The sequence below is a fragment of the Eschrichtius robustus genome, chromosome 5 (assembly GCF_028021215.1).
Source record: "Eschrichtius robustus isolate mEscRob2 chromosome 5, mEscRob2.pri, whole genome shotgun sequence".
Classification (NCBI taxonomy): domain Eukaryota; kingdom Metazoa; phylum Chordata; class Mammalia; order Artiodactyla; family Eschrichtiidae; genus Eschrichtius; species Eschrichtius robustus.
Window position 1 is genome coordinate 72991404 of NC_090828.1, and position 20621 is coordinate 73012024.

The 20621-nt window shown below is 43.7% G+C and overlaps 1 protein-coding gene across 4 annotated transcripts in view; it reads right to left on the reverse strand.

The window, feature by feature from the left end:
- TANC1 (tetratricopeptide repeat, ankyrin repeat and coiled-coil containing 1) overlaps window positions 1–20621 on the reverse strand; it is a 239046-nt gene that overhangs the window by 167692 nt on the left and 50733 nt on the right. For 3 of the 4 annotated variants that reach the window (XM_068545060.1, XM_068545061.1, XM_068545058.1), the window contains exon 2: window positions 16508–16608. The exons of the other annotated variant lie outside the window; for it this stretch is intronic. The gene's annotated coding sequence lies outside the window, so the exon portion shown is untranslated. The remainder of the gene's footprint in view (window positions 1–16507; window positions 16609–20621) is intronic. 4 annotated transcript variants of the gene reach the window in all.

The window sequence follows — 20621 nt, forward strand, 5'->3', positions numbered from 1 at the left end:
CAACACTGGCAGTATAGTCCAGAGAAGATTATCTGCACACCTGACAGTACCTGTGAACTTATAAATACATACTCCCACATCCAGTTCTGAAAATAGGCCCATCAGGCTATGGGACCCAGTGCTATTAAAACGCTGGCATCGTAACTACTTCCCCTTCTTCTCATCCTGTTCTCAAGGAGCAGTGCCTCTTAATTTGGCTTTTTCACCTAACAACAGTGGGGGAGAGTGTGCTGGTCTAGTCCACCCAACACAATTGTCTAGCTTGTTGACAGACATGATTCTGGGAATAAATTAATAAACCAGTGTTCTGGCTTTAAACAAAAGCTCTCATGAGCTTTGTCCAAGGGAGGCACTTTGCCAAGTATCATCTATTTAAGACATAAAGAATATTAAGTTTCTGATTCCAGTTTGAGTACCAAAAGGAAGACAGTGGTAAATTCTTGAATGCAAATGCCACCGTGAAGCAGTCTTACGCGGGCAGCCAGCGGGCTCTCCCTGAATGACACCTCCTACATCACTTCCCTTCCTGTAGCAACTTCAACTACTGACAATTTTCCCCTAAAAAGGGTGAACGCTGCCCTGCTACAGAAGTGAACCACATAGAAATGATGCAAACCAGCCTTCCAGACACAAAAAAAGAAACTGCCAGAAGCTATCAAGTTCCTACTAGAGGACCATACATGTAAGGAAGTTCTTATGGACAAGCATAATAGGATAAAACAAGAAATGCTGTCCTTTTTCACTTTAAATACTATAGATCAAAAGGCACAGGTGTAACTCAAATAAATACTGGCCAAATAGAATCCCTCAATTTCTGCCCCATAAAACTTTAGCTTCTATCACACAAGTAGTATAAATACATGGCTGGATTTAAGTATTTCAAAATAAATCTTTGATGGCACTTCCCTGGTGGCACAGTGGTTAGGAATCCGCCTGCCAATGCAGGGGACCCGGGTTCGAGCCCTGGTCCAGGGAGATCCCACTTGCCATGGAGCAACTAAGCCCGTGCGCCACAACTACTGAGCCTGCGCTCTAGAGCCCGCGAGCCACAACTACTGAGCCCGCATGCTGAAACTACTGAAGCCCGCGCCTAGAGCCCGTGCTCCGCAATAAGAGAAGCCACCACAATGAGAAGCCCGCGCAACGCAACGAAGAGTAGCCCCTGCTCACCGCTACTAGAGAAAGACTGCATGCAGCAAGGAAGACCCAATGGAGCCAAAACTAATTAATTTTTTTAAAAAAAGAATGAAGAAGTCCTATTTAAAAATAAAAAATAAATAAAAATAAATCTTTGAAAAAGTAGAGAACTTCAGCTCTCATTTCTTTATATATTTTTGAGGAAGAGAGAAAAGACCAGCCTCTAGATTACAACAACTGAAATGATCTAATGGGAGAAAATTTCCTATAATGTTCATTTAAAAGAAAATAAAATATGAGTATATGACATTACCTTTAGGTCAATGATCTGAAGTCACCTAAATTTCCTTATTTTTCTACTATCATTCGACATCTAAGTTTCCCAAATGCCATAGATTCTTCTTTTCAAAACCCACAGAAGTTAAACCAACTATTGAGCTTACTTTTACTTCTTAGATTTCTCCTTTAACACATAAACTCTTTGGAGATAGGCACAATGTCTCTACGTTATATGTTAAATAAGCATTCTGCAGTGATTACAAGGGTATATAAAATATAACAAAAAGTTATCCTAGATTAAACAGTGAGATGATTTAAAAATAAGAGCAAAATCTATTTCAGTTTGCAATCCCAATGGCAGTATCATAACCATGACCACCTTGTCTGAAATCATAGAATAACACCAGCCTTAAAACTTTCCTCTTCTGGAGTGCCATACCACCTATTTATGAAATTTCAAATCGACTCCGTGAGCTGAGGGCAGGGACTATGTTTATTCTTTAATAGATACAAACAGAAGCCGGAACACAGCCTTCCCACACACTCTGTTCTCAATATTTGTTGACAGATTTAACTAGGCTGCAATGAACACAGATGAGCCATTTCCTCCAAATCAAGCAATTAACCAACATTTATAGCAGTTTATAAATTACAAAGAATATTCCTATATATTCTCATTTGTAAGGAATGCAAGAAAACAGTTAAATCCAAGAAATACTTGGGAGGAAAATGCTGCATTTCATAATGTCCCTTCATGTCCACACCTGAGTCAGCCTTAAAATCTCAAGATAATAAACCCTTATTATCCAGTTATCCTGGACACCTAAACACACGCTCTGTGCTCACTCCACTGAAAGGAGCTTCTTGCATCAAACCATCCATCTGACCTCAAAGCAAAGCAGTCTCAGAAGGTGCCTCCTTTCTTTTGCCAAAATAAATAAAGCCAGAGTAGCAATATCTACAAGTGAAACACTGGAAAGTAAGATGCACATGATCATTAAGAAATTTTTTTTTTTTTTATTTAAGAGAAGAGATACATCAAAAACATCTTCAATTTTAGGGGCTCAAAAACGCCTCCACCTAATAAGATTAAGACTCACCTACACGATAGCCATGTCTTCTGTAGTACTGCCTTTAGAACTTACCTTTGCATTGGCGACCTTTAGTGTTTATCAAAAGAAAGGAAATGGGTGGCGGTGATGGGTGGGGAGGTGCTGTCTAAAGCAGCCTACAGAATAAATAATACAGTAGAGAGGAAGTAAGAGAAAACAAAGCAGGACAGAGACCACAAAAGGAAACAAAGCCCTGCTAGAGAGGGCAATGGCTGCTGCTGGAAATTCACGGGAAACTGTCTTCTAGAAGCTTCCTGAAAGCAAGAGCCATATCTTGACATTCTTTTAAAGATCCCAGGAGGCTGGGGAAAAACCAACTCTTGAGAATACTTGAAATTCCAGGAGGTCTCTCTCCCATTCCGCACCCCCTCCCGCCCACCCCCCGCCCCCCCCGTAGTAGAAGGAGCCTAGGAATTAGGAGACCTGGTCCTGGCATTGTGACTGGGAACAAGTTACCAAACTTCTCTAGGATTCAGACGCCTCGTCCAGGAAAGCTGGGGGAGAGGAGAAGGGGTTATTGATCAAGAAACCAGAAAGCAATGGTGATGGTAAGTAAAAAAGCGGCCCTTGGTATTGCTTAACATGCAGAGCTGGGAAACAGGACACCATTCGGCTGTGATTTATCCCCTAAGACACACAGACCCAACCATTTGGTCCTCTTTATTCAAAGCCATTCTACAAATTGTATCTCTAATTCTGCTGTTCTTTTCTTTAGAGTTAGGTTTGTCTTATACTCAAACCTGACGTCTTTTTGCCTAAGTTATTAAAAGCAAAGTAAATTTACAGTCACGAGTAATATGAATGTAAAAGAGTTCTGGGCATGAAGTTTGAACTCAAATGTTTAAGTTCGGATGCACAAAATTAAGTGGAAATTCCCTATTAGATTGAAATCATTTTCAACCCATATTTAAAATACTCTGTAGAAAGATATACAAGTTGTTTTGAGAAAAGTGTCCTTAAAAATCTGACTCTCCTGGGCTTCCCTGGTGGCGCAGTGGTTGAGAATCTGCCTGCCAATGCAGGGGCACGGGTTCGAGCCCTGGTCTGGGAAGATCCCATATGCCGCGGAGCGACTGGGCCCGTGAGCCACAATTGCTGAGCCTGCGCGTCTGGAGCCTGTGCTCCGCAACAAGAGAGGCCACGATAATGAGAGGCCCGCGCAACGCGATGAAGAGTGGCCCCCGCTTGCCGCGGCTAGAGAGGGCCCTCACACAGGAACGAAGACCCAACACAGCCATAAATAGTAAATAAATAAATAAATAAATAAATAAAATAAAAGACAAAACTGTAGTTCCCAGAGGCTCTCATTATTAAAAAAAAAAAAAATCTGACTCTCCTAAGCCAGTATTTCAAGTTGCTAAAAAATTACTATATACAAGTTTGTTTAAAGAAGTTTTCACTTTGATAACACTTGACAAAAAAGAAATTTCACTTGTGGAAGAAAATATGAAGAAGCTACCTGTTTCTGGCTACAAGAGACATTTTTCTAGATTGTGAAGGGATTTGTTCCATTCAACTTTGAACACTATCTCATCCATAAAGCCTTCCCAGGCCATGACAGTCAAAAGGTATCTTTAATTCCACATCCCACTTTGTACTTACAGATGGTTATCAATCAAAATCACAGTAAAAAAATGTTGAACTCTACAAATCCCCAATGGCACCTAAAAAAGTACCTTACTTGCAACAAACACTAAATAAATCTCCTTAAATGAAAGAATAGCAGGGTTGTTATGGAGGGGAAATCAAAATCAATAGCAATTCTCTCCCACAAGGGATTTGGAATAATAATGTAAGAATTCTTCTGATACCAAGTACTAATTTCCAAGTTTATGGCCAAAGTTATCTGACTTATACACGATGAATAGTACATCTCCAGAGCAGGACCTGTTCTGTTATCAGGCCTTCAGAAGCACCAGCTGCAGGCAGGTTATATTTTGGCGTTTCGAATATGCATACAGAAGGGATAAGTATAATAACAGAAAAGCCAAAACCTGAAAGCAATACATTCTGCCTCAAACCAGGAAGGGCTCAGACAGGGAAATAACCAAGGGCAGCGTTCCTGGCAATAATCATGCCTCCCAGGCCGATGGCTCTGGAGCAAGATTGAGCACCAGTCTTGCAGAAAGCCCCTGCTCATCCAGAAGCTGTCTTCACCTGGACATTCCTCAGCCAAGCACCCACCTCCCAACCTAACAGCAAGACACTACCTAACTAGAGGACAAAATAACTGTGACATTATTACCATCACCACCACCATCTAGACAGTCATAGATACTTAATCTATTAGAGAAAGCAAAGACACTTCACAAGCACACTTCAAAACCCACCTCAAAAGCTTCCTCTTAGAAGCCTTCTGGGTCTTATTTTAATTGCTCACCCACCTGCTTCCTCCACTAGTCTGTGGGACTCTGGATGGCCAGACCTTGCTCTGCTTCACCAGCAAGCACAGTATGCTTTCTCACTTCAATGTCAATGGATACATCGGGGAGGAACATAATTTTTCCACCTATAATTCTCAAAGGAAATAACTGTACCTCAAAACACACTGCCAGCCTAATAAATTTAAGTAAATGTAACATCCTCATTTAAAATGCAAGGCCCATGGGACTTCCCTGGTGGCACAGTGGTTAAGAATCCGCCTGCCAATGCAGGGGACATGGGTTCGAGCCCCGGTCCGGGAAGATCTCACATGCCGCAGAGCAACGAAGCCCGTGCGCCACAACTACTGAGCCTGCGCTCTAGAGCCCGCGAGCCACAACTACCGAGCCCGTGAGCCACAACTACTGAAGCCCACGCACCTAGAGCCTATGCTCCACAACGAGAAGCCACTGCAATGAGAAGCCCGTGCACCACAACAAAGTAGCCCCGCTCGCCGCAACTAAAGCCTGCATGCAGCAACAAAGACCCAACGCAGCAATCAATCAATCAATCAATTTAAAATAAAAATAAAATAAAATGCAAGGCCCTGAGCATTGGAGGAACTTGTCTCAACTCTCCTGAGCCAGCAAATGGCAGAGACAGGGTTACAACCCAATTTCCCAATTAAGGAATAAGCATTGGGCTAGCAATTGCAGGTTTTTCATTCTACACACATTACTGAGTATCAACTCTGTGCCAACCAAAGAGGAGCACAAAGTATAATATGATGGAGGAGGAAGACAACACCGTCAACAAACATGGGCAGGAAGCTACAAGTCCATGCCTCCATTTTCTCTATAAAGTAAAACTACGGTATGAGAGGAGCAGAGAAGGTTCAGAATAGTCCTTGTAGAGGAGAGAAAGGCAAGCACAAGATGAGAAGGACAGCTGGACAGTTTTGACTGCCCAAAAAGGCTGCAGAGCAAGACACAGCACCAAATGATGAAAGTGGGCAACCCCATCCGCTGATGCTCAGCCCCAAGAAAGAACCATCCGGAGGACAAGAGGCTTGATCAGTAATCGGGTGTTTGCAGCACAGGTGCAACAAGATTGGTAAGGGTGCTTGTACAAGAGTACTCAGAGCGATGTGCTATGGAAACAAGGCTGGACAGGAGGCAAGTGGAGGCCTGAGAGGAAGGACCGCCAGAGCGAGCAGGGATGGTGTCTCCAAGAGATCAAAGAGCAAATACAGTCACACTAAGTGAATGAGGAAGCTGAAAAAGGCTGTCTGGGCTTCTTAATTTTAAATCTTTGGATGTGGAACAATTCCAGACAATGTTAAAGCCCACATGATGGTCAACAGCATGGTTTGCTGAAGTGGAACGTCCTCAAGTGAAGGTTGGAAGCAAACAAGTCAAGGCACTTGATTCTCGGTCTGGGGAAGGGCCATTCAGATGCTTCCTACGGTAACAGAGGCAGGATTAGGGATATCAACCACCACCCTAACAGCTATTATTTACTAAGTGTTTACTGTGTATCAGGTAAGTGGAAGAGCTTTACATTCATATGTAATCTCATTTTATCCTTAAAAAAAAAATAATCTATCAACCAGTTTTACTGATTCCTTTTTATTAATAAGGAAACAAAGGCTTAGAGGGATTAACAACTTTCCCAAGGTTACACAATTTGTAAAGGTCAAGCTGGGACTTGAACCCAGGTCTGACTTGAAAGCTCAGGCTCTCACTTGCTGCCTCCAAAGTCCTCAATGAACTGAGGGAAGGTGGGACAGGGAGGTGACCAGGAGAGCACAGAATACAAGTCTAAAGGACAAAGTGGCTTTTGTATGAGGGTGAAAAGTACCGTTGTTATGGATCCAGCTGAGGAGAGCTGGGAGAAAGCCAACGCTGAGCCACAGCGGCCATGAGGCCAAAAGCCCGTAGAGAACCACCTAGGGTTTGAATATGAACCACAGACTTTGCATGTGGTCCCATCCTTTCTCACACAGCTCCGTGCAGGATGTGACCAGGATCACAGGATGCTCCCCTGTGGAAGGTTTATGGCGACTGGAGACCCCAGTCCCAACCCTCATACAGCAGTTAGCTCCCTAACAACCACCCTCTGATTACATCCTCCTTTCTTTTCCCTTCTCCTTCCCGTTAAGTTTTCCACTTGTATCACACAACAGAGCTATGAACCTGACCACCTTCTTGATGTGTGACAATTACAGGTCCCGGAGTAAAGGTAGGAGGCATTACATTAACAAAATGACCTTGGGCAAGTTATTTCACCCTTCCCGGGCTCATCTGTCTAACAGGAACACTGCTCCCTTTCCCGTTTGACAGGACAATATCAAGTCTCTTCCACCTGTAGGTGCTATCACTGTAAGGGGGAAGATTTATTTCTTGTTCATAGGGCCACTGTAATCACAGTAGCTGATAAACCATCACCACAGATGAAAAAGGAACTCCTGAGGAGTCTATGGCATGGGTTGATGATAAGCCTTTAGTATGAAAGGAGGAGAGACCTTGAAGACATGTCAGAAAGTCCATTTTTCAAAAAGTGTAAAGGTACTCAATCAATCAGTGCCAGCTGAATGAAGCCCAGTTTTATAAATCTAAAGAAATTAAATTTTTTAAACTGCACTGCATCTGGCCTCAAAGTGAAAAAGGTCAGACAACTTCAAAGATGCCCCGTGAAAGGCAGCTATTCATTACACAAAGATTTCTTGCTTACGGAGCTGACAGATGGATCTTTCTCTTAAAGCCCCAGAATATGAGACGTCAAAATCCCTCCTCCACTTCTGTCAGTGACTTGCTATGATGCTCTGAACAAGATTTTAACCTCCCCAGGCCCTGATTTCATTAAGTTGGGAGTTTTCAATACCCATGTAGTTTTTTTTTTTTAAACTCCCCCAGGTGATTCTGATGTGCAGCCAGCAACATGTATTTAACACTAATTATATTCCAGGCCCTGCTCTAAGCACTTTACTTTTATATATATACACACACATGTATGTATGTATATATATATATATACACACACACACACACACACACACACACACACACAGTCATTTAATCCTCACCACCGCCCTCTAGGGAAGGTACTACTAATATCTCCATTGTGCGAAGGCACAGAGAGGCTGGGACTTGCCCAGGGTCACATAGCTCATGGGGGCCCATCCAAGCAGTTTTGCTCCAGAGCCTGACCATGAAGTCCCTATCCTATGCCTACTTTTTTGGATAAAAATGAGAGATGAGCTCCCAGGGGCCTGGTGAGGTGGTAAAACAGACAAAACTGTCAAATAGGGGGGAAAAAAAATCATCTTTGGCCACACATACACGCGTGCACACACACACACACAAACACAACCCCCCCGCCACCCCCAGAGAGGCATCCCATGCCTCAATCTATCTTGAAAAAGAGAATCTACCTCTATTGAAAGACACCTCCTGTCCACTCCCTCAAGTTCTGAGTTCATCAGAACCTTATCAGAGTTACTTCAAACTACAGTGTTGTCAATGTGTATGATCTGGAGGCATCACACCAACAAAATACATGCAACAAAAAGAGCACTCTTCAACTCATGAGCTCACAGGGGGAGAACACGGAGATGGGCCGTACTGCCAACGAGGAAGATTATCTGGGGGCAGAGACCTCTGTGCCACATGGGCAATGCTTCCCCTGTTCCTAACACTTACCCGGAAATTCGGAACTACGTTATTCAAGAGGAGCTCAAAAACAACAACAACAACAAAAAAGCTGCCCATTTCTCACTAGAATGAATTGTATGAAGCTTATTAAAAGGTGATGGGCTGGGGCAGGGAATGGCCTGGTGCCCAAGCTTTCCTTCTCTGGGCTGTTTTACACAGTCCAATAAATGTAATATGGTCTTAACCTTGGACATCAAGTTCTAAAATAAATTAGGGAATGCCTGCAGTGATAATGCAGTGGAGAGCTGAATCAAATTCATACGAGCCCCACAGGATCACCTCTTCCCACAGCTAAAGCAAATATCTCAACACATGGATCACTATGTTCTTAGCTGAAATTTGTAAGGGAAACCATTCTGGGCCATAAACATTTGGCTGCAGTAAGCAATCTCCAAGTGCGACTGCCACGGGGGCCCATGAGAAAGATCACATGGGAACGGGTGGTGGCTTTATTTTTTAATCCATTCCAACAGCCCCAAAATGGGGGGAATACCAGAGCTCTAGATGATAAAAGTCAAAGACAACCGATGCTAGGAAATAAAAGCCAAACATGTAGAGGTTTGTTTTTTCTTTTTAAATGTTAACAAATCCAGTCTCAAAGGAAGACAGGCAAGATAATACAAGGGTGCCATCCAAGGCAGGAGCATGTGACCTTTTCAGTGCCATGGGCTGCTTCAGCAATCTAGACCCTCCAATCAGAATGTTCCTGAGTGATTTTGACATAGAAAATGCGATTACAAAGAAAATCAATTATATTGAAACAGACATCAAAATATTTAGAAAGCAACCTGTGATAATAATAATGTGTGCTTCTTAATGCATAAATAACATGACCCAAGAGCAGGTCTAAGAGCTACTGTAGTTTTCTGAGCAGTGGTAGGCATAACTGATAGCTTAAACTATCTCTCACAGTGTGATACAAAAGTTTGTAATTTGTAAGTGGCAAGGCCACAGGTGCTGATGGTACATGGTTTATGGGCCCCTTTCATGATTGGAGGAAAAAAAACACATTTTGGCTAGAGGACAGTGAAAATAAAAATGTACTTTTTTTTCTTCACCCACTCACCCAACCCACATTCACAGACCCTCTGAAGTGCATCCAATGACCCTAAGAGTTGGGGACCCTGACCCAGAGAATCAGAGTCAGTCCCAACAGAACAATTACTCAGACTTGCCAAAAGCTCTGCTAATAGCCCAGGAGTTTCTAGAGAAACAGTAGCTCAGTTTTATACCACTCATGGAACAACTGAAATTCAGGAAATTAAATGGTAACTTACTGATGGGTACACATAGCAAGATTGGGTATTCCACATATGCACCACTCTTAACATTTAAATGCCAAGTTCCAGGATTAGTTTTCAGAGTAGTCTGTAAAAGTTCTATTTAAAAAGGAAGTCCATCACCACCAAATTACTAACTCACTCACAATAGCCAGCCTGGCGTTGCAAGAGAGAGAGCTGTAGAAATTTACAGCGTGAGACAATATTTCAAAACCGGGAAAGCCAGGGTGAATACTGGGGACAAGTGTGTTTTACGTTGGTTTTATTGTTTTCATGGATGCTCTTCTTACCCTTTTAAAAGGTATTTAAGGTCTAGCAAGTATAGTCTTCCAGTTAACTGGATCAGGCTTCCTAGTGAGACTGGTACCCAAGGCTTGGCCTCTTCTGCCCTCTCTGCTTCATACAGTCAGGCCATTCCCCAGCTGCATGCCTTCACAGGGGATGCCCTATGAAGATAAATATAATTCAGAGTCCAAAATACATGGACTTACACTGGGCCATTGCCAATTTCTCATGGATCCTGGGTAACCGAGACGGTTTTTGTTTCCATGATAAGGGACATACAACAACAGCTGCAAAAGTGTAATACTTTTTCTAGACTAATAAAATTACCTAAATCTGGCTCACTGTTACAGCTGTGGCACCAGCCACACTTCCCAGAAAGATGAAAGCCTTGTGCAGTTTCCAGAAGAGCTGGGATGGTAGCTCTGAGCTAAACTGGAGGCATTCAACCCCAACCCAACAGCAAAAAACACATCGACTAAGTTCTGAATTACAGAATTCCTATGCATGGAGACTACAAACGTTATTTTTAGAAGTCAGATAAAACTTTAATCAAACCTATGAAGTTCGAGCTTTACACTTGAAGTTATGTGACATGCCAGGTATGAACATCAGATTTTTTTTTTTTTCTCTAAAACACAGTGAAAGGTTCAATTAAGGCCCTTTAACTCTGCAAGTGAAACCTTTGATCATGGATTCCGTCACCACCTCTCAACACATACAGACAAGTATGAAACATACCTCAGACCTAAGGAACAAAATTCGTATTGTGAAGTGGCATGGAAACCACACATGCACATACATATACACAGAGATCACTCTCCTTTCAAGTTGGGGGGTGAGGGCATGAGTTGCAGAAACTACAGTCTTCAAACTGGAAAGGTTCCTTATACACAGTACATGAACACAGTTACAAAGTTATTTCCTAAATGTGTGTGCGGGCCCAATGCCTTCTTAAAGGAAAAACAGCCCAATTAGAACCCAGTAGAACACATGTTTCTTGAATGACTTTGAATTAGAGACAGTAGATGTGAAGCTGTTCTAGATAAAATGAAGATGTTGCACAGATGTACTAAGTTGTCACGGTCTCACTGAAACATCTTTCTGGTACAGAAAAATATGCAAGTCTGCAACAGGGCTGGATATAAAATAATAAATACCTGGCCCTTGTCTTTATGTAGTCCAACTTCCCAAGCCAATTCCCTTATTCCTTCTCACAAACCTAATAAGGCCCATATTTCAATGTACTGATAACTCACTGAAAACCACAAAGCCATTCATCTCCAACTCAGACTTATGTTATGACTTTTTACGATTATCTCTTCTTATCAATACTGTAAATCTGTAACAAACAGAAGACCTTTACTCCACGAATCCAACAAACCACCATAAAAATAACAGCAGAGGTGGGGACACAAATGCACCCAGTAGCAGGCACCGTTACGTTTTTCACTGTGAAGTGTCTGGTTTAGTCCTCACAGCAAGGAGGAGGTAGGGACTGTAATTGTCCTCTTTGATGAAAGGAGGGGATAAAGAAATTGAGAGTCAGAGAAACTTCGTAGCCTGCCCAGGCCACACCTTCCCTCTTAACACGGCACTCCATTTCTTCTCTTGAAGAACACTAGACCCTCACTTTTGGCACCCTAAGCCTTGGATCCTGAAATTAAATGATGTACAAGACCAGCCTCTACTGCACAGCATGGGGCCTAAAGACAGAATATATAAAACCAATTTGTCACTGTGGAATTTAGAAACCATTAAACCTTCACTAAAGGGGACCCTCTCCTCAGAGGACCTTGTTACCAAAATATGATGGAAAAGGGAGAACTACGACGGAAAACAAACAGCATTTCCTTCTCAGGACAGGGCGAAAGGAGAGAGCTATGAGGAAACAAAATGCAGAACCGTCTGTGCCAGGATTTAGGGATGGTTTCGGTACAGCACATCTTGAAGTCCATCCTCCTAAGATCAATCAAACAGAAGAAAAAACTTCAGTAGACTCTGCTTTAATTCACTTGCCTAGACCTAAATATGTACTATCTGGTTTCACAGATCATAGCCTCATCTGTTCCAAAAGTTATATTCAGAACTAAGAGCAAAAAATCAGATCTATATATACTATTCTCATTAACAAGGTTTTTACTTGGAAGGGACTTTTCTGCCTTTATTACTGCAAGCACACGAATGATTTGATCAGCATGACCAGAGGTCCAGAAGAGTTTATATTTTCACATGCTGTCATTTAAAACCAAAAAATGAGGCTCATCTGGGCTGGCCAACTATCAACTTCCACAACTAAACAGAATTTCTCAAAAATGTCCCTGAATTTTAAAGCACTTTCCCATAAAAACCCTGCAAGGATAAGCAGCTTGACGCTACCGTCCTTATCTCAGGCTACCCAGCTAGTGCACAGCTAATAGGAAAACAAGGGATTGAACCCAGATGAAGCCACAGAAGACATAGACCATGGTTTTGCCATATAAGAGTCTTGTCTTTATCACCTACTATGTAAAAAAAAAAAAAAAAAATGCACACACACACACACGGTCACACACACACACGGTCACACACATACAAACACACGGTCACACAGAAATTTGAGTAAGACCCAGCTCCTGCCTTCAACACAGTCAACCTACTCACTAGAAATCTAAATCTGTGGCATCATGGGAACAGAACAAGACAGAATGACATGATGGTAAAGGCTCTGGAGGCAGGCAGACCAATCCATAGGGTTAAAATCCCCCAATCCTAACCCACCATGCTTTACCTACCCTGTGATCCTGGGCCCGTAACTTAAACTCTCTAAACCTTAGAATCCTCCTTTGTAACAGAGATGACATACTACAAAATAACTGTAAGAATTAGAAACAACATGATAAGTACCTAGGACTCTGCCTAGCAAGAAATGTATATGACATAAATGGTCATGACCGTCTCATGTTATTACATCTGCTTATACAGCCCAACTACAACTTTTAAGGCCCAATTAAATGTCACTGGAATGGCCTTTTCCTTTCTTATTTGGGATATTAAAATGATAGAACTTAATCGCCAATTACGATATGGAGCTGACTGAGTGAGGGAGGGTGAAGGATGAGTCACACATTTCTGGCTTGAATAGTGCCAATGACCAAAGTGGGAAAAACAGACAGAAGCACGGGGGTGAGGGAACTTTGGGAGGTGGAGAGTGGAAAGCAGGCAATAATTAGGAGGAAAATGAGTTCAGTTTGGATAACTCAAGTTATAAGTACATATGAGTCATCCAAGTAGAAAATGTCCAAAAGATTGTTTAAGACAAGGGTGAACTCAGAGAAAGACTTGGGGGTCATTAACATGTGGGTGGTGGCTAAAGCCACAGGAATATTGAAGCTCCCCGAAGAGGCTGAGCAGACTAAAAGCAAACCACCAAGGATGCAAGCCCAGGGAACATGAACATTTAACAGCAGGAAGAGCAGGACCTAGGAAGAAACGAAAGGAGAAAAGTAGGAAAAATGCAAAGGAACCCAAAGGAGAAAGTTTCAAATGAGGAGTGATCAATATATCAAGTGCTACAGAAAAGTCATGTCACGAGTCCGATTAGAGGCCATTTGTGACCTTAGGAGCAGTTTCTATAAAGTTGAGGTGTTGGAAACCAGATAGCAGATCATCTGTAAGGTCTCTCCTTAAACGGTAAGATCCTTTGATTTCAAAATAGACACTCACCGTTCTCCAAACCCATCAAGTTATTAAAACCTCAAACAACAACAGATTGCAGAGTTTTTTTTTCCCCAGAGAAAGGGAAATTTGCAAAAGAGACATAGTTAAAAACCACAAAAGCCATTTAACATGATCTTTGCTATTAAGCTCCTATTTCCTTGAAGCTGGTCCCCAGGGAAAGAAAAAAGAAAAATTAGCTTAAATTCTCTACCACCCAAAAACTGGAGGAGGAAAAAATGTCTAACTTACTAGATAAATTTCCTGTCCAATAACTCTCTTAGGGCAATGCATATAAACTGCTATTTCAACATTATTTTGAGAAATGTGTTACCACGAGTCGGAAAGGCTTTGGTTTCAATATGCAAATCCCTGCATACAGTGGTAAAAATTCCATTTAAGCAGATTCCCACCTGGATTTCTAAATAAGCCTAAGCTCTCGTTAAATTTAGTAAATTGTTCTTCAATGTCATTTTCCTCATTCCTCGTATACTTACAGCCGTAGAAAGTGTTGTCCTATGCAATTTTAAATAAAAGTTATAAAATGGTTCTACGATGCAAATTATGGCACTACAAGGGACTGTTCAGCTTGGCAGTATAAACCGGTTAAACTAGTTAGCAGAGTTCAAAAATAATGCCCCCAAACATCTGCTCAGGCTCAGAAAGAGGTTTTTGTTTTTTTAAGTCTACTCCACATACAAATATCTTTCAAGAAGTTACACACCATCACCTCTTGAGGAGCTTCTTAAAACACACACACAGATAGCAGGGAAGCCCTCCCCATCCCCCAAATTCCAGTTCAGCAGACCTAGGGTGAGTCCTGGTGCCCTAATCTTTAAAACCTCACAGGAGATTATGATGTGTACTCCCCTGCCATGCTCCTGTTGAGAAGCTTTTACCTTTTGGCAGGATTCCCACAAAGTTGAGGTGGGGGGCAATTGGCCACTGTGTTCTTCATGGATGAGCAAGGCATGGCAGGAGGGGTGAGCGCAGAATATGAAATCCTGCGAGCAAGCCATGCTGGACAGATGGCAGAGTGCACCTGCGCGTCACATGGATGTCTCAAGAATACTCAGAGGTTTGGAAGCAGCTTTAACCTTGACCCCATCTCCTAGGGAGGAGCATTTCCAGCACCCACAGAAAAGAGATCCAGGGCAGAGCCTTCAATGTCCCTAGTCAACCATTCCGTCCTGGACCTCCTGGGGATTCCTGCGCCACAGCCTCGACTGTAAGCACCTGAGCATGGATAGCAACAGTCCTCCAAGCTGTGCACACTTAGGATGGGATTACAGACTCAGTTCTCAGCCAATTCTCTCTCTCCTTAAAGGAAAGAGGGAATATTTGAGTCCTACTATATGCTCCACACTGCAGACAGGGAATACAAACAAAAAAGGAGAAACAGAACAAAAATCTTAACCATCAGGAGCCTCCAGCCTCACCAAACCCCTTGTAGTAGGTATTTTTGTTTCACAATTTACATGTAAGACTGCAGTACAGGAAAACCATAGTACAGGAGAAGTTTAGCAACTTGCTTAAAGTTCCTAAGGCCCAGGAGGGGAAGGACACACTCAGAAGAGGTTAACAAGACAGTATGTAGAGGGACTTCCCTGGTGGTGCAGGGGTTAAGAATCTGCCTGCCAATTCAGGGGACACGGGTTCGAGCCCTGGTCCGGGAAGATCCCACATGCCGCTGAGCAACTAAGCCCGCGTGCCACAACTACTGAGCCTGCGCTCTAGAGCCCATGAGCCACAACTACTGGGCCCACGTGCCACAACTACCGAAGCCCATGCGCCTAGAGTATGTGTTCCGCAACGAGAAGCCTCCGCAATAAGAAGCCCGCTCACTGCAATGAAGAGTAGCCCCTGCTCGCCGCAACTAGAGAAAGCCCGCGTGCAGCAACGAAGACCCAACGCAGCCATAAATAAATATATTAAAAAAAAAAAAAAAAAAGGCAGTATGTAGAGCAGATGGGAGATGGAACCCAAGCCATTGTAACTGGTGTGGCCCTAAAAAACCAACCTGGGAAGAGCAGCTGGGTAAGGCAGGTGAAAACATTTCCTTATTTGTCTCGGTAACTAAAGGGAGGTTTGTAATTAAACTTGAAAAGCTTTTCATGGGGATTGGGGAACAGGAAAATGACATGATAAAGAAGAGACATCACAATATATTCATCTATTGAATCGTTATGCTGTACACCTGAAACTAATAGTGTTACACGCCAACTACATCTCGATTTAAAAAATAGCCAAAAAATTGACAGCCAGTCTGACAGTATTAAAAGTCTGAAAATGTTTATCAGTTCTACTTCTTTGTTTGCAAACTGTAAGATATTAAGCCAGTCACACAACATATATTAAATGTTTTTAGTGGAAAAGCACTGTGCTAGGCACCATAGAGACCAAAAAACCCTGAAACGGGCACCAAAAAAAGTCAGCAAAGTTTTAAAAGAATGAATCAATGCATCCCTATTATTAATAATGAGTGCTTTAACATCGTAATTAAGTCACGAATTTTTAAAAAATTATTCTTAAATTTCTTTGAATAAAATCCCAGTTCACTTTCAAAGACCTCAAAATTGTTCAGAAAGTAACATATCTTGGGAAACTTGGTCTGTCAGAGCACGAATTCTCCCTGGGTCTCACTCACCTCGCTTCACCCCAGACTCTACTTGCTGGCAACAGAGAGACGCTGTCTTACTCCGGGGGCACCCAGAAAGTTCCTGTGACCACAGAAAGCTGGGAAGAGAACTGCAAAAAAGAAAACCGGTCAGCATACTCGTCCTCCGACCCAAGAAGCACAGAGCTTATAAAACCAGCTACAACCAGGACTCCAGACAAAGCAGTGATGGAGAGGAAAGAGCCGCCAGCATCTACATACTCTTAACAGGGGAAAAAACAGGGTGATGGGCTGGCAAATGCAAGAAAACTCATTCCTTCTCCCGATACCCTCTGTCCAAGTGACCAGGGACATTGACTGAAAGCCCCTTGTCTTGAGCAAGGTACTGCAGTGTACCTTCTCTATGTGGGGTTTTCTCTTTAAGTGACGCTAATGGGTTTGCAGCCCAACGCACAAATGTTTCAAAGGTTTGAGATATCGAGCCAAGAACCCCTCCAAAACACTCAGGGCGCTCAAGTTCTCCAGAACATTTTCTTCCCATATTTCCTACCTCACTCTTCACAGGTCCCAGCTCTCTACACGACTCATCATTTCCGAACACACCGTCCAATCTCACACCTCTGCTCTCCCCAGTCCCTCATCCTGAAACCCCTCCCCCACTCTGGGGATGAGTCATCCTCCAGGCACAGCTCAAGTATCACCTGCCTGCCCACCCCACCCCCAAGGAAACTCGCCAGTCCTTCCTCCGCACTCAAAGCACCTTGAGGGTACCTGCGTTCTAGCATTTGCTTCCTGCTGCCTTGACCTCCCCTCCTCCCCGTTTCTCAAGGGCTGGTCTTCCCTGCCGTCGCCTACATCACCCTCCTGCTGTAATCACAAGTAGAGGCAGATGTCAACGCATGTTTGTTCACTGAAGGATTCCAACAAGAGGTTCTCCATGACTGACTCGGAGTCCATTTCCTTGGGAAATATTCTTTTTTACTGCTACTCTGGTTCTGGAAGATGTTCTTTTTCAAGGGAGCTATCCATGCTCAAACACACCGACAACCGGGCTCTGGCTCAAGTCAATCCCCTTGCAGCAATGCTGCCGGGCTTCACTGCCAAAGAGGACGGATTGTGTGTAGTCACGTTGGGGCCAACAAAACCACCTTGGCAGGGCACCGGGAGTGTAATAGGTTTGTGCATGCAAAGTAAGGGTGGAGGCCTTTTCTCCCTTTTAAGTCTGTTTGATGAGCTCTACAAGACATGCCCCCCTTACCCACTGCGACTTCAAAGATAAGAACGGAGCACGGGAGCTTTTCTCTGGGAGGAAACCAGGGACCGAGGCAGGGCACAGGTCCAGTCTGCCCCCCCCACCCCCCCACTTCAGGACAGCTGAGGTCTCATTCAAGGAGAACGCAGAGGAGAAACCTACACGGTCCAGGTGGTCACCCTGTCAAATCTCACCTCATGTTCAGCGACAGCCCGTAAACTCTGCCAAGGCTTCTGAGCGCTCCAGGTCTTTCCTTCCCCGGGTTGCTGACCTCACTGGTAGTATTTAAGCATTCACTGCAGGACAGCACCACCTGGTGCACAGCAGCTCAAATATCTGAGGCATCCTCCTATTATTCACTCATAAAAGGGATCACCTGCCTCTTCACCGAGACTCTGGCAGCCAGGGAAGGAATCCATCTCGCAGCTGCCACAAGGACTTCAGCCAACCTCCTTCCACAAAACACACCTCAGCAGAAAAGGCAGTCGCCTCTACTGTCCCAACCACAGCCAACAGACAAATATAAAAGAGCAGCCATCACAGCCCACAACATGCCCGCTATCATGCAGACCCTCTGCCCAGAGCACCCAAGGACCTGCGTGCACTCTTATGACTACATCTCTAACAGGTGATGCACACACGTGCTTTCTCTCTGGCCCCTTCTCCACCTACAGCAACCCATTTGTTACTACCTCTGTAAGGGCGGGGGGGGGGGGGGGGCAGTCCTTTCTGAGTTTAAGATGACAAAGACAGCTCTGTAAATTAGAGTCACAGAAGTCCCAAGGGGAGGTGACTTCCTGCAAGAAGGACTGTCCCTAGAGTCTGTTTTTGTGGTGATGAGATCACAGAGTCTAGATTCTGTATTCAGTCCTACATGGGTTTTAAGGGCCATATTCAGTAATTGCAGAAAGGAAAAAGGGAGGTCAACGAGACCAGAGGAACTCTGAGTGGTGTTTGAGAAGTTACTTATAACTACAGTTAGATCACACATCCACCAGACTCGGAAGAGAAACTAGGCCTCGAGTTTTCAACTGTCCTTTAAAATCAATGTTAGATGAGAAAAAAATGGAACTTTTTACTTTTTTACATTTTCTCATTTCACCACTCCTCCACCCAAAGGGTTCCATTCATTTTCAATGCACAGCCCAAAATTTGGGCCCAAGACAGTTTTGAAAAACAAGCATTATGCCACAAAATATTCTCATGTAAACTGCAAAAGAAGACAACATACACTTACAGGAGGAATTTTTATGGAACCTAAAACACAGAAGTTCAGAGACCAGGTGAATGACGACCTTCAATTGCCAATCACTACCTTTTCATTTTCATGGATCTAATTTCCAATTAGTTCCTAAAAATAAAACCTTAAAAGGCTTTTGAGGAGAATTATTAGGGTTTACCTCCTGGTCATCACTCTGTTTCAAAGATGAACAGAGAGACTTTAAAGTTGTTTATCCAACAGAAATAAGCTCTTTTCTCTTAAGTATCCTTCCAGAAACCTAGCATTGGGCATCCTCGGACCACAAAGACTAGGGTTTGTGTTTATCGTCCAAAGTATGTGTCCAGCGATTTCGTGTGACAGTCCAAGTCCTCCAGGGGTACAGGGTCTTGCTGCACTGAATGCTACTCCACAGAGGGTGAGGCCCAGAGAGGGTGACCAGCGTGGGGAAGCCCACAACTTTCATTGGGTCACACCCCGCTCTGAGAGCTCATGCAACACAGTGGAAAACAATACCACAGAAATCCCTAAGCCAGTAAAAGAAAGCTCTTGTTTTTGTTTTGTTTCATTTTGAATGCCGGTGCTTAATAGAAAGCAAGCTTAAATAAAGGCAAAAAATAGGAAGGAGGAAAACTCTGGGGACTCGGCATCCATCTGGGACTCGAGCAGCAACAGGCATTATATAAAAATACTTAATTTCCATTTCAAATCTTGTGGCTTCCATTTTCCTTAATACAGGTGTAGTGCTAGTACCATTAAACCTATCAAGTACACTGAGGTGGTTTTGATCCCCACCACCCACCAGAATCTCCTGGGGAGCTTTAAAAATTCTGATGCCCAGAATTAAAACAGAATCTCTGGGGACCCAAATGTTACTTTTTAAAGCTAACTAGCTGATTCTAATGCATAGCCAGGACTTGGAACCACTGCTCCTGACCTATCCTCAGGGTGTTTTCTTCTGTCGTGGCAGGTGGGGAGCAGGAAATATTTATGCCTAAAAAAAGGGAGTGGGGGCTTCCCTGGTGGCGCAGTGGTTGAGAATCTGCCTGCCAACGCAGGGGACACGGGTCCGAGCCCTGGTCTGGGAAGATCCCACATGCCGCGGAGCAACTAGGCCCGTGAGCCACAATTACTGAGCCTGCGCGTCTGGAGCCTGTGCTCCGCAACAAGAGAGGCCGCGATAGTGAGAGGCCCGCGCACAGCGATGAAGAGTGGCCCCCGCTCGCCGCAACTAGAGAAAGCCCTCGCACAGAAACGAAGACCCAACACAGCCATAAATAAATAAATAAACTCAAAAGTTTAAAAAAAAAGAACTTCTACAATGTTCACTTCTAGGAAAGAAAAAAAAGGGGGGGGGGGTGGGAGAAGAAACACAAATGGACAGGGAGAGGGCTGCAGTGAATAACACCTTGCAGGGGATGATCACTGGAGTGGGTGCAAGGTAGGGCCTGGGGGTGCACACTCCCCAGAGAGAGGATGGGGAGGGGGACAGACCGGGTCATTCCCTAAGTAAGCCCTGGATAGGCACTGTCATGGAGTTGGTGAGAGGTAGCAATTCACAGCTCACTGGTAAAGACCATCCCTATGTCAAGGGTTTGCTATGTGAGAAGTGATTACAATAGGATGGTTTTCAGATGTGAAGACCTGGATTTACCACTGATTTCTCCTGGTTC